This window comes from Notamacropus eugenii, chromosome 3, assembly GCF_028372415.1.
Source record: "Notamacropus eugenii isolate mMacEug1 chromosome 3, mMacEug1.pri_v2, whole genome shotgun sequence".
Taxonomy (NCBI): Eukaryota; Metazoa; Chordata; class Mammalia; order Diprotodontia; family Macropodidae; genus Notamacropus; species Notamacropus eugenii.
In genome coordinates this window covers 246988243-247001328 of record NC_092874.1, presented here as the reverse complement: position 1 = coordinate 247001328, position 13086 = coordinate 246988243, and the positions used below count along the sequence as shown (strand labels likewise).

General features: G+C 40.6%; 1 protein-coding gene across 3 annotated transcripts in view; it reads right to left on the bottom strand.

The window, feature by feature from the left end:
• FRS2 (fibroblast growth factor receptor substrate 2) overlaps nucleotides 1–12727 on the bottom strand; it is a 117632-nt gene extending 104905 nt beyond the window's left edge. For all 3 annotated transcript variants that reach the window (XM_072655354.1, XM_072655355.1, XM_072655353.1), the window contains exon 1: nucleotides 12592–12727. The gene's annotated coding sequence lies outside the window, so the exon portion shown is untranslated. The remainder of the gene's footprint in view (nucleotides 1–12591) is intronic.
• Between the last annotated feature and the right edge of the window lie 359 nt (nucleotides 12728–13086).

Here is a 13086-nt window from a genome sequence, read left to right as displayed (position 1 = left end):
GAAATTTTAAAAAAGAAAAAGGAATACAGAGTCAGGAGATAAAGTATTATGTTGCAGAAATTGCAAGTAGGCCAATGTAGCTACATAGTCAAGTGCACAGAGAAGAATACAGGGTAAGAAAACCAGAAAGGCAAGAAATAAGCTTACTTATTAAATGCTTACTATGTGCCAAGCACTGTGATAAGTATTAAGGATACCAAGAAAAGCAGAAAGAGATCCTGCCTTCAAGGTGCTCATATCCTAATGTAAAGAGGCACACAGAAGAGACAGAAAGATATGTGTGTGTACATGTGTGTGCGTGTGTGTGTGTGTGTGAGAGAGAGAGAGAGAGAGCGAGAGAGCGAGAGAGCAGTACAGCGACATGGCTAGAGCTGTACTTTAGGAAGAGCACTTCAGTGGCACAGCAAAGGACAGATTAGAGAAGGGTCAGTCCCCCCAACCCCATTCCAGGTGTGAAGTATAAGAGGCTGTAGCAGTGTGATGGCAGTGTCAGAGAAAAGGGAACACACATGAGAGATGTAGCAAAAGTACAACCGACAGAATTTGGAATATATTGGATAGAGATGGGTAGGAGCTACATGATAAGAGTAAAGGAGGCACCTAACTTGTGAGTCTGAGTAACTGGGAGGAAGGCAATGCCCTTGATAATGAAGAACTTGGGAAAAGAGGAGGATTTGGGGGAAAAGATAATGAAGGGAAACACTGATTTCTTGGCAAATGTCCTCAATTATTTTGGTAAACACCCCCTCAAATGTTCAGGTGGGAAAAGGGATGCTGGAAAGGGTGGGCAGGTTAAAGAAAGCCAAAAATGTTTAGAAGAGACCCTGTGGTGAGATAGTAAATCAATTAGAGAGGGGAGAAATGTTTGTCTTGCTGCAAGCAGGGTCCAGTGAAATTATGTAACATAAATTTATCTTGGATCCAGCGAGTAAGATTTCCTGATTTCCTTCAGCTCTGTTCAGGAGCATGTGAATACAAGCAAAGGTGGTGGATGGTGGAAGTAAAGGTGGTGGATGGTGGAAGTAATTCAAGGTTTAAGGGAATCAAGGGTAAAGGATAGTGCAAAGTTGAGTTCATTCACCAAAGGGTAGAAAACAGAGAAAGAAAAGGTATAGCAAGTAGGGATGGAGGGGAAAAAAGGTCAAAGTTAAGAACAAAGAACTGAGTTAGGAGTCATAAGGCATTTGGAAAGATGGAATGAGAAAGGATTATGCTTAGATAAAGCAATTTCAGAGTTCATGGACAAGGAAGTAGATGACAGCAAAGTTAAGGGCATAACCTAAGCAATCTTCCTAACACTACTATGATTCTCTCCATGTACCACTCAGAAAACTTCCAGGGGCTTCCTATCCTTGAACAAATACCAGAGTTAACTCTGGTATTCAAGGCCTTACATAATACAACTCCAATTTAAATATTCAGCTATTTATATCATTCTACTCCTCCCTTGACATACTCCACATTCCAGCCAAACTGAACTACTCGACATCTCCCTTCTCATTTTGTCTTTTCCTCAAGTTCATGCCACCCTCATACCTGGAATGTATCTGCCCTTTCAATCTATGAAATCTCACACACACACACACACACACACACACACACACACACACACACACACACATCCTTCTCCCACCCCTATTCCTATGAACTCTGACTAAAAGTGATCTCTGCCTCCTCAAACTACTCATTGCATTTTGCCTGGACTACTCCCCTGTGCTTCTCTCTCTTTTATATCTAAATTATTTCTTATACCAGTCATTCCCCCTATCACATTTTAAGTTCCTCAAAATCAGGGCTTGTGTTGTCTCAGTGATCCATATGTCCGGAGCCCTTAGAACTTCTACACTCTTAAGTGCTTAATCAAAATTTGGTGAAACCTAACCCTGAAGAAAAGATTAAAATATACATCTTAGGGAGCCTCCCTCTTTCACAGAGTTGGAGGTCGGGGAATGTCAATACATAATATGGCAGGTACTATCAGACTACTGCTAACATAGGTTAGTTTTCCTAAACTGGGTTTTCCCTCCCTTCTCTTTTGTATACTTTGACACAAGGGATAGTTCTCTGGGTAAGGAAAGAAGAGTGCTATATTGGAAATGAAAACAAAAGGCATCAATAGAAAGTTTTAAAGGTCAATGAACTGACTCTGCAAATGATCAGCAATATTTCTAGTTTTCTTGAAAACAAGGCCAGCACTATTTCACACTATTCTAGGCCAGTGCTTCTTTATCTTTATAAATATTTTAATTATTTCCATAATATCACAACCTTAAAAACCTACCAAACCTAAATACTCTCAAAAGAAATAGATGGCAGGCCTCTGCCTCATTAGCACCATAATCTAACCAACTGAAATAACCAAACCAAGACCATACTAATTCCCTTTTCTCTATAAAATGGGAATTCTCAGACTGTTCACAAATATGTAAAGTATATTTCTTTAAGCAGAGAAAACTAAATTAAGTGTATAAATTTTGATGAGAAAAATAATTAAGATTTGCCAGAAATCGCTTCTATGATACATGCATCAGGAGGGAAAAACAAAAATTATTATGGCAGTCCACATTCAGCAACAATCTCTTATAAATTATATATTTACATATTAACATGAAGGCATCCTCCTACTCAAACATATACACAAAGTCCCAGATGAGGACATATTTTAAAAGATCTTGAGTTATTTAAATATATGCCATCAGATACTAGTAGTTTACCTATCCCAAGTCTCTGAAAAAAATGAACATCTATGTATTTTATGGAGCTCTAATTCCTAGCTCTTTACACCCAACCAAGCTCTATAAGAAATAAGTGTTTTCTAACAAAAAGGAAAGAAAAAGGTTGGAAAAATATAGTTTTCCCCCAAAGAATGTAATTTTCCAAGAAAGCCAAAATGAACAGCCAGTGACCAAGTATTAAAAGCCACAAAACAGTTTCTAAACATGTGAAGATAATGTAAATTGAAACAAAAAGTCATACAAAGTAAAAAGTACTATAAGATTTCTTTCCATGCTATCTATCTATCTGTTTATACATATATATATACACATATATATATATTCTCAATCAAACAACTACAAGGTGATCTTAGGTTCTGAAAGGCTACACCGGGGAAGCATAAGTTTTGACATTTCCTCAATCAAGCTGGAAAGGTTTCAAGTAGAGAGGCATAACCAACAGTGAACTGTCAACAGATGATGAACCTGGGTAAGTTCAAAGAGGCTTATTACCATAAAGTTGGGGAATAGGTGAATTGTTTTGCATAGAGATTGGAGAAGTTACAAACTGGGCAAACTTTTCAAAATTTTCTAATGTATTTACATATCAGTTGTCACCGACAATAGTAAAAAGAATCTGAGTTTATTCACGTTTTCAATACGTATAGCATCTTTAGACAAAAATGACTGAAACATCATATACCCACTCACATGTACCCCAAATGGGCAAACATTTTAAAGTCTTGAGACTAGAAAAAATACATATTTCAAGATTGATTATTCAATAAATATCTTTCTACTCCATCTGGAATTATCAGAGATGTGTTCTAGACTCTAGATTCTCCAGTCACCTAATATATAATCCTAATATATAATACTTGAATTGTTGCAAATCACTAAAGTGTTTCCTCTATTATGAAGGCTGTAAATTCCCTCAGAGATATCTTCTACTTCCATTTGCTCCCAACTATAATCTCTATGAAAATGGTTTGCAAATGGATTTTTCAAGCTATGATTTTTCTATTAAAATGTTTTATTTTCTTTTTTATGTCACTATCACTTCCCCATGACTCCCTCCACTTCCAAAGGACCCACTCTTGTAACAATTATGTACACTAAGGCAAAACAAATCAACATAAGAGTCACATCTTAAAACATCCTGCACCCTGCACCTCTAGTCTACCACACCATGGTCCCCAGAGTGGGAGTCACCCTTCACTCTCACTCTACATTCCTGACTGAAAGCTCTTACTGCTATTCCACTCGACCACAACTTATCTCCCCCAATAAATATTCTTTTACATCTACCCCCTCCTTCTGTGTTTTCCATAATTAACAAACTGACTTTCATCTTAAGCTTTTTCTTTCTCCTTCCATCTACTGACTCCCTCCTGATTTCTCATTCCTCCTTAATTTTCATGTCTTCCCTCTGAGATTACCCCCAATTTATCCTGTATATATGTGTGTGTGTGTGTGTATGTATATATATATATACATATATATGTATATATATATATATGTATATATATATATATATATCTTGTCTGCGCATAATATTTTAAATATTGTCTCCCTCATGTTATAAGCTCCTTTGAAAGAGAGGTCTGGTTTTTGCCTTTCTTTGTATCCCCAGATCTCAGCATAGTGCTTGTACTTTGCAGAGACTGAATGACTAATGAAACTTCATCCTTGGTCATCCTTTCTAAAACTGACAACTTTCAGTCACACCTGAATCTTACCTTCCCTGAATCTCACTGGTGTTGGTCTAAGAGTTAAAACATTTCATACTTCCCACTCTGCCACTTCCAGACTATCACATTCTACAATCATCTCTCAGCAACATCTCCTCCTCTGAGGTCCACACTATACAAATTTATCATCCAAATTAGATCCCAGTGGTTTTTATCTATCAAGCACCAAGACATTCTCCTGCTTTCCTCAATGACTTCAATGTCTGGTTCACAGACTGTCTATCTGTCTCCACTACATCTTCCTTCACACTAAGGACATACCTCAGCTCTTTCCCAGGCCATGAGTGTTTCACTGGGTACACTCTCCTCCTTTCCCTACCTCTACCCCTTGTTAAATGAACTCAACTTTGAGGTTCACATCTGAATCTTTTGGTCCCTTGTCCAGATGACACCTTGTCAAATACCAATCTTGGATTACTCCCAGCACCTGCCTCCCATCATACCTATTCATGTGCTATTAAACAGCACCTCTGCTCACTGTGCCCACTACAAATTTATGTAACATAATCTTAAATGGACATTCACCGTAGCAAATCAATCCTTCTGCAACTCTCTAATTAACTGACTAGCCCTCCCACTTATCACAGCAGCTGTTAGTCTCTCCTCAAGCCCCTCACAGCACCACTCCCCTACCTTTTCAGCTTTGGAGTACTTCAAGAAAAAGACTGAGGCCATTAGCCAAGTGCTCCCCTCATCCCCTCTTCCTCTCACTCCACTCAGACATCTTTCTCCACTATCTCCTCCTTCATTCCAGTTTCACATAAAGAGGCGGCCCTTCTCCTTGCCAATGCAAAACCCTCCATATGCAACTTTGCTCCCCTCCCCTCGGCACTATCATCCCTACTCTCTCCTTAATCTTCAATCTCTTCCTTCCATGTAGCCTTCAACCATTCCTATGTCTCCCCCATCCTTAAAAAACACTCACTCGATCCATAGCTTTTGTCCTTTCTTCTCCCCTTTGTGGTTAGCCTCGGGAAAGTATTCTCTATTTGATCCCTCCACGTCTCTCACCCTTTTCTAAACCTTCCACAATGTAGCTTCCAACCACCTTATTCAACTAGAACTACCCTCTTCCAATGACCTCTTAATTACTAAATCTAATAACCTTTTCTCAATCCTCATCCTACCTGATGTATCTGCAGCCTTTTTTACACTGATGATCACCCTTTCCTCCTGGTTCCTCTTTCCTCTAAAGGTTTTCTTGACATTGCCCTCTCCCTGTTTTCCTCCTGCCTACAATGGCTCCTTCTCAGTCTTCATTGATGGATCTTCATGGAGGCATACTGACAAGTCATGAGTTGTTTCTCTCCCTCTTCTCCTGTAATGAAGCTCTGTCTTGGACCCTCTTTTCCCACTATAAGTGATTTCATCAGCTCTAATGCACTAGCATCTCTATGCAAATGATTCCCATATGTATACATCCAGTCCCAGTCTCTCTGCTGAGCTAGTCTTGAATCTCCAACTGCTACTTGGACATCTTAAGCTGTATGTCCCACAGGCATCTCTAACTGAACATGTCCAGAACAGAACTCATTATCTTCTACCACCCCACTCCCACTCCCACCCTCTTCTCACCCTACCTTTCACTTTAAAGGGCACAACCATCCTCCCAGTTGCCCAGACCCAAAATCTGTTCTCAAAGTTCTCACTCTCACCCTAAATATCCAATTCATTGCCAAATCTTGTCCTTTCTGTCACTATTACTCCCCTAAGAGTCCCTTTTCCTTCACTCATATAGCCACAACCCTAGGTCAGGTCCTCATCACTCCTCTCACCTTTGTAATGCAACAGCCTTCTGAGGGGTCTCCCTTACCTCAAGTCTGTCCCTACTCCAAGCTATTCTTCATGCAGATGGCAGTTATTTTCCTAAAGCATGGAGGTGACCATGTCACCCTCTGTCCCAATTCAATGAAATCCAGTGGTTCCCTATTACCTCCTGGATCAAATACAAAATGCTGTTTGGCTTTTAAAACCCTTCGCAACCTGCCCCCTTCCTACCTTTCCATTTTTCTTACACTTTCCTCCCCTTCAAGTACTATAATTCACAGTGATAATGGCCTACTTATTATTCCTTGAATATGACTCTCTATCTCTGGACTCTGTGCTATCCTCCATGCCTGAAAAGCTGTCCTTTGTCACCTCTACCTCCGGGCTTCCCTAAACGCCTTCAAGACTCAGCTCAAAATGTACTTTCTGCAAAAGGTCTTTCCTGGTCTCTCCCTACTCTCACCACTGTTACTGCTTTCCCTGAGCTATACAGTAGTTCTACCCTGTGTGTGTGTATGTATTCTTTTACGTATACAGTTATTTACATGGTCTTCCTCATTAGAACGTGAGCTACTAGAGGGTATGAACTCTGTCTCTTTAATTATATACTCACTGCTTATCATAGTGCTCAATGTATAGTTAGCACTTAATAAATGCTTACTGAACTACTGACATATCTGGTCATGGCACTGGTTAGAGTTCTGAAGATTTTCAATTTGGTTTGTCCTTTATGTTACTGTGGTCATTGTGTAAATTTTCTCCTGCTTCTGCTCACTTTGTTCTGCTTCAAAACACACACTTATTCCCAAGTTTCTAAGAATTTTTCCCACTTGTCATTTCTTATCACACAATAATAGCATTATATTTATAGAGCAAAATTTATTCAGCCATGGTCCAATCAATAGTACTATTGCAAAAATTATTCTTACAAATATTTTTATACATATGGGAACTTTCCCTCTATTTTTGGCCTCTTTAGGGTATATATCTAGTAGTGATATCATTGGGTAAAGAGTGCATATAGTTTAAGTGATTTTTTTAGTATGATTAATAATTATTTTCCAGAATGACCGAACCACTTCACAGTACCAACAATGCATCAATGTGCCTGTCCACCTACAGACTTATCAACAACTAGCATTTTCTTCTTTTGTCATATTTGCCAATGAGATGGATGTGATATTAAACCTTAATTTCCATGTCCTGTACTGTTAGTGGTATGGAGCATTCTTTAATAAAATGTTGTTGATAACGTTCATTTCCTCTATTGAAAACTACTTGTTCATATTTCTTGATCATGTTCATAAAACAGCTAAGACCTCTTTCCTAAGCTCAAACACATTTCCAGCTGCCTGACTGGCACTTACATCTCATGTCCTGACAACACTAAACTTAGAATGCTTAAAACTTAACTCAGAAAAAATAAAACTGAACTTATTTTCCCTCTCAAATAAATTTTAACTTATGATTTCTGTTTCATGGGATCATGGATTTAGAGCTAGAAGGGCCTTTTACAGGTCAACCAGTACAATCCATCATTCCAGAGATCAAACATTCAACTAGCTAATTTTATTAAGCACTCTCTGTGTGTCAGGCACTGTGAGAAGTACTCTGCATACAAAAGCAAAAAAGAATTTGTTGCTACCCTCAAAGAGCTTGACACAAAGCAGATGCAATGTAACCTTGGATATTGGAGGTGAGGGAACCAGGAAAGACTTACTGAGAAGAAAGGTTACTAAGTGACTAAGGTCCCACAATCTTGTAGCCTGGGAGCTGGGATTCTGTTAACAATACTACCACACTTTCAGTACCCAAGCACACAATTTTATGGGTAATCTTGGACACCATCAAACTCTTCAACCTGTACATCCAGCACCTTACAGAATTCCTATTTCATAGCAGGCAATCAGTCTTAAAGTGAATCAGTCAACAAGTGTTGTCGAGTCTTTCTTCGTCATATTCCCAGCATCAAGACAGGTTTCTGTGCAATGTCATGTCATGTCATGTCATGCCATGTCATGTCATGTCATCTCAAAATGCCAGGTTCTCCCTGCTCTAAATCATCCTGCACATTACCAGAAAAGTATCACAAAATCACAGAACTGAAATTTTAGAGGTGAATAAGACTCCAGTAGAAATATAGTCCAAATCATAACCAAAACGAATTCCAACTCTAAAATATGCCCAACCAGTGATCATCTAGCCTCCACCTCCAATAATTGCTAGGAAATTTTTCCTGACATCAAGCCTGAATTTTCCTCCTTCAGCTTTCACCTACTGCTGCACTCAGGGCCCAAGTAAAACAATTCTAATCTCTCCTTCACACGACAATCTCCCCTTCAAATACCTGAATACAGCAGGTCTTATTCTCTACCTCTTGGCCTACCTCTCCCTCCTCCTGTCCAAGCTAAATAGCTCCAATTCTGTCAAATGGTCTTTATGTAAGATGGACTCAAGGCTTGGTTATCCTTCTCTTGACTCTCTGTAGGTCTTTCTTAAACTGTGGCATTCAAAACTGAACACAATGCTCCAAATATGGTCTAAGCATAATAGAGGGACTGTCAGCTCCCCTCTTTTTTTTTCTGGACGCTTTGTCTCTCTTAATGATGCCTAAAATCATATTAGTTTTTTGGCTGCCACATCAGGCTGCTAACTCATATTGAACTTTTACTCCACTAACCTCAGAGATCTTTTTCAGACATACTACCTTCCGTTTTGTTTGTACTTGTGAAACTGACTTTTTGAACAAAGTGTAAGACTCTGTTTATTCCCAATGCACTACATGTTAACAGATTCAGTCTAATACCTTAGTTTTTTTTACTTAGGGTTTTTTTACTCTGGGACCCAAGCTCCACATATAGATTTCAGAGTGTATGCGACTATGAATGGGGAAAAAATTTTTTATTTTCATAAATCTCAATCTGAAATTTAACATTTTCTTCAATTATTATTTTTTAAAACTTATGCTGAAGAGACCAAACAATTCAGTAGACTGCTTAAGTGGGTCAACAGCACAAAAATGTCAAGAACTCCTGCTCTTGCTTCCTAATATCTATTTAGATCCTGTCTTCTAACACACTGTGTTAGCTATTCATCTCAACTTCTAGTAATCTGCAAATGAAAGCATAACATCTACACTTTTATCTCAGTTACTGTTAAAAATGTTAAACAATATAAGGCCAAGCATTTTTTAAGTGTGTCATCTTCCTGTTCAAAAATCTTTAATGCCTCTCACAGCCTAACCAACACAAGTCCAAATTCCTGGCTTTCAAAGTCTTCTAAACCAACTATCTCACTCTTTTATGAAAAGAAATGTGATAAAGTAGAATGCTAGACTTAAAAGTCAGAAGACCTGGGCTGGAATCTTGCCTTACACACTACCTGTGTGACCAAACCTAAGTCACATCCTCAAAAAGCCTGGTTTCCTCATCCACAAAACAGGAAAAATATCATATTTACTTCATAGGGATGTGGAAGGAAAGTGCTTTGCAAACATTATAGCACTGTACAAATGAGCTCCTTTTACATAATAACAACAATAATAAAAATTTCTACTACTTCCAAAAATGAGTTCTGTAGTCTGGAGAACTTTGATGATTTGTGGTTCCCATTCACTCATGCCATTCCCTCTTTCTATAATGATCTTTCATCAACTGTTTTTATTTGTCAAATCTTTCACAGCCTTCAATGGACAATTAGCATGTCTCTATAAAGCCTTCCCTGGTCATCTTGGGTAGAAATCACAGATTAGAACCAAAAGAGGGCTCGTGTATTGAATTATTTACTCCCCCCTTCATTTTACAAAGAGAACAAGGCCCAGAATTGAAGTCAGTCTAAAGTGGCACCTAATCAATAGCAGAAACGGGTCTTGAATTTTATATAAGGTTTTCTGACTCCAAGTGCACTATATCATACTGATTCCCCTTCTCTTCCGTACTCCCATAGTAAGTATTTAAGTCTGTACCACTCCTATAAAATATCACATAGTCTTACAGAATATATATTTGTCTTATCTCCCTTAATGGATGGTGAGCTTCTGTCTCATCTACAACCATGCAGTCTACCATACTCTCTGTTCAATAAATATTTGTTTAATGAAAAAGAATGACAGCTACCTACCACGTTAAATACAATAAATACAATGCTTTTAAAACATGTTCCAAGACACACATACCTTATTTGATTTCCTCTATACTTTCTTCTTCCATAACACTCCCTGGGATATTCCTTTGAAAGCAAGTTAGCAATCATATATTGATCACTATATCCAAATCTAACCTGCCTTCTAACCTTATCCTCTATCCTCTTGTATAGCTCAGAAACTTCAGTCTTCACACACACACACACACACACAAAAAGCCCACAAAAAACCTCCCCAAAAACTACATACAACTTATGTTCCTTCCTTAAAGACATCAACAGTAATCTTCTGTTCCAGATTCATAACAGAAATAAATTTAGTTTCTTTCTCCACTTCATAAACAAGAACTCAATGCTGTTGTGACTTCCATCTTTTTATATAACTTGTGATTTTTTAACTTTTCTTCCATTAACTCAACTGGGCTTTGCATTTTCCTTCTTTAACACTATATACACATTTACTGCAAATGGTTGGTTTTTTAAAATGTCATCTGTCTTTAAGCTGTTGACTTTTCACAGTATTCTTTGAAATATATTGAAATTAGTGAGAAAATAGACTATAATGTATTTGCTAAGCTTTAAAGATTAAATGCAAACATGATATTTAAGATCTGCAGTGCAATACGATCTCCAAGGCACTGAAAACTAGTGTCTTGCTTCCAAAATGAAAAAAAAAATCAATACAAAACTTACTGGCTCTCTAAAATTATACCAAAAGCAGTTTCCACCTATAATCTGCCTGTCAGAGAAGTTTCTAGTAAATGCACTTATATAAAGTTTCAAAAGCAGAGCATCACCTCAAAATGAAATTTACCATGAAAAATATGATCACATCTATTCAATTCGTGTTAACCTCTGTTTTTGCACACCTTATAACAGTTTTATGAAAAGTCACACAAGTCCATATATAACAGGCCCAAATAGAAAGCATACAAAGATAAAGGCGAACACATAACTTCTAAGTTCTCTATAATGTTGACCTAAATTTCAGTAAGTGTATCAACCACAGATTAAGCTCAACACTTTTTTGTTTCTCTTTTTTCCACCTCAGATGATTCTTCTTAATGCTTCATTATTTTTTTAAAACATCACTTTCACTTTCCAGGAACACCTCACCCCATGGGCTCCCTCCCTCCCCACTTCAAACAAAGCAGTGCGGTTAAGGAATACACACCAACCCACTATACTGACAAAAATCTGACAATGCAGTTAGACCTCATTCCACATAGGCGAGAGGAATGTTTTTGCATTGATCAGTGTTCTGCTGATCACTGAATATTCTTGGGCAGCCACAGGAATTCAGAGATTAGAGGAGAAACTCGACAACAAAGTGCAGGCGCCTACCTAAACTACTCATTTTCGCAAGAAAAAGAAATCTGTTTTTTAAGTGTAGTGAGTAAAACTCCTGAAAGGAGCTGTTTAAATTTAACGCAACCCGAACCAAACTCTGAAGACAGTCCAGGACAGCTGGAAGCGCAACATCTCCTTTAAGGCCTTCGAGGGATCCGAACCCCAAAACACAAAACTTCTTGATTTGCAGAAGTTTCCCGGTCCCCTCGGGCTACACATCGCCTCAAAGATGGGGGATCAGGGAAGCAGCCACATCCACCTTCCATTCGGGGATTACGAATGGGAAAGGAGACTGAGCAAGGTGGCGGTGATCAAGGAGAAAAAGGGGGTTCTGCTTGTCCCCCGAAACTACTCCGACTCTACACTGCCCGTATCTCGTTTGTACACAGTTGTTTGCAGGTTGTCTGCCCAATTAGACGGGGAGATCCCCGGGGGCGGGGCCTGTTTTTTGCCTTTCTTTGTATCCCCCAAGTTTAGCACCGTCCCCAGCGGGCCACCGGCATTTATTAAGCGCCTACTAAGTACGAGGCACGGGGCTAAGAGCTAAGGATACAACGAAGAGGAAAAAACAAACAAAGCCTGGTGCCTGCTTGGAATAACTGCTGATTTGCCTAGGGGGAAGCCAAACTCCCACGAGACGTAGCCCCGGGATCCCCGCTTCAGCCCAGGCGCCCCGCCCCCCCGGGCCCAGGTCGGAGCTCCCCCGGTGGGAGCTCTCTGCCCCGAGCTTTCCTGCGGGGTCCAGCCTGGGGGAGACCCCAAGACGAGGCCGCCGCCGCCGGAGAGCTGGGGAGGCAGGGCCCCTGCATCCCCCAACCTGGGCACGGCGTCGCTTCCCCCCAACCCCCCGCCCTGGCCCTGCCACTTACTTTGCTCCATGAGCGCCGGGACAGCGGGGCGCGGCTCAGGGGACGCCGAGCCCTCGGGCTCCTTCCCCGGCTAGAGGAGGCGGCTGTACCCCCCGCGATGGAGCCGCAGCGGCGGCGGCGGCTACAAGGCCTCACTCTGGCCCAAAGCTCAGCTGAAGTGCTTCCGGTTGAGGGGGTGGGGAGTAGGGAAGGAGTCTGGCACCGGAACTTCTTGGGGAAGAGTGGGCGGGGATTTGGAAAAATGGGCGGGACCCCATGGGGGCGGGACCTCGGTTGGGAAGGACCGGCACCTGACGTCAGGGAAGGGGCGGGGCCAGAGCCGAGCCCGCGGGGGTTAGGTGGGGGCACCCTGGAGCGGCCTGTTGGGCGTCTCTCGGGATCCCCGGCCCAGGCCCTGGGGAGGCGTGCGTGGAGTGTCCCGGCTTCGCTGCGGCCTGGACCTCGAGACTGCTGTACCAGCGGGGACCTGCCCGCACCTGGGGCTTCGCATCCGCA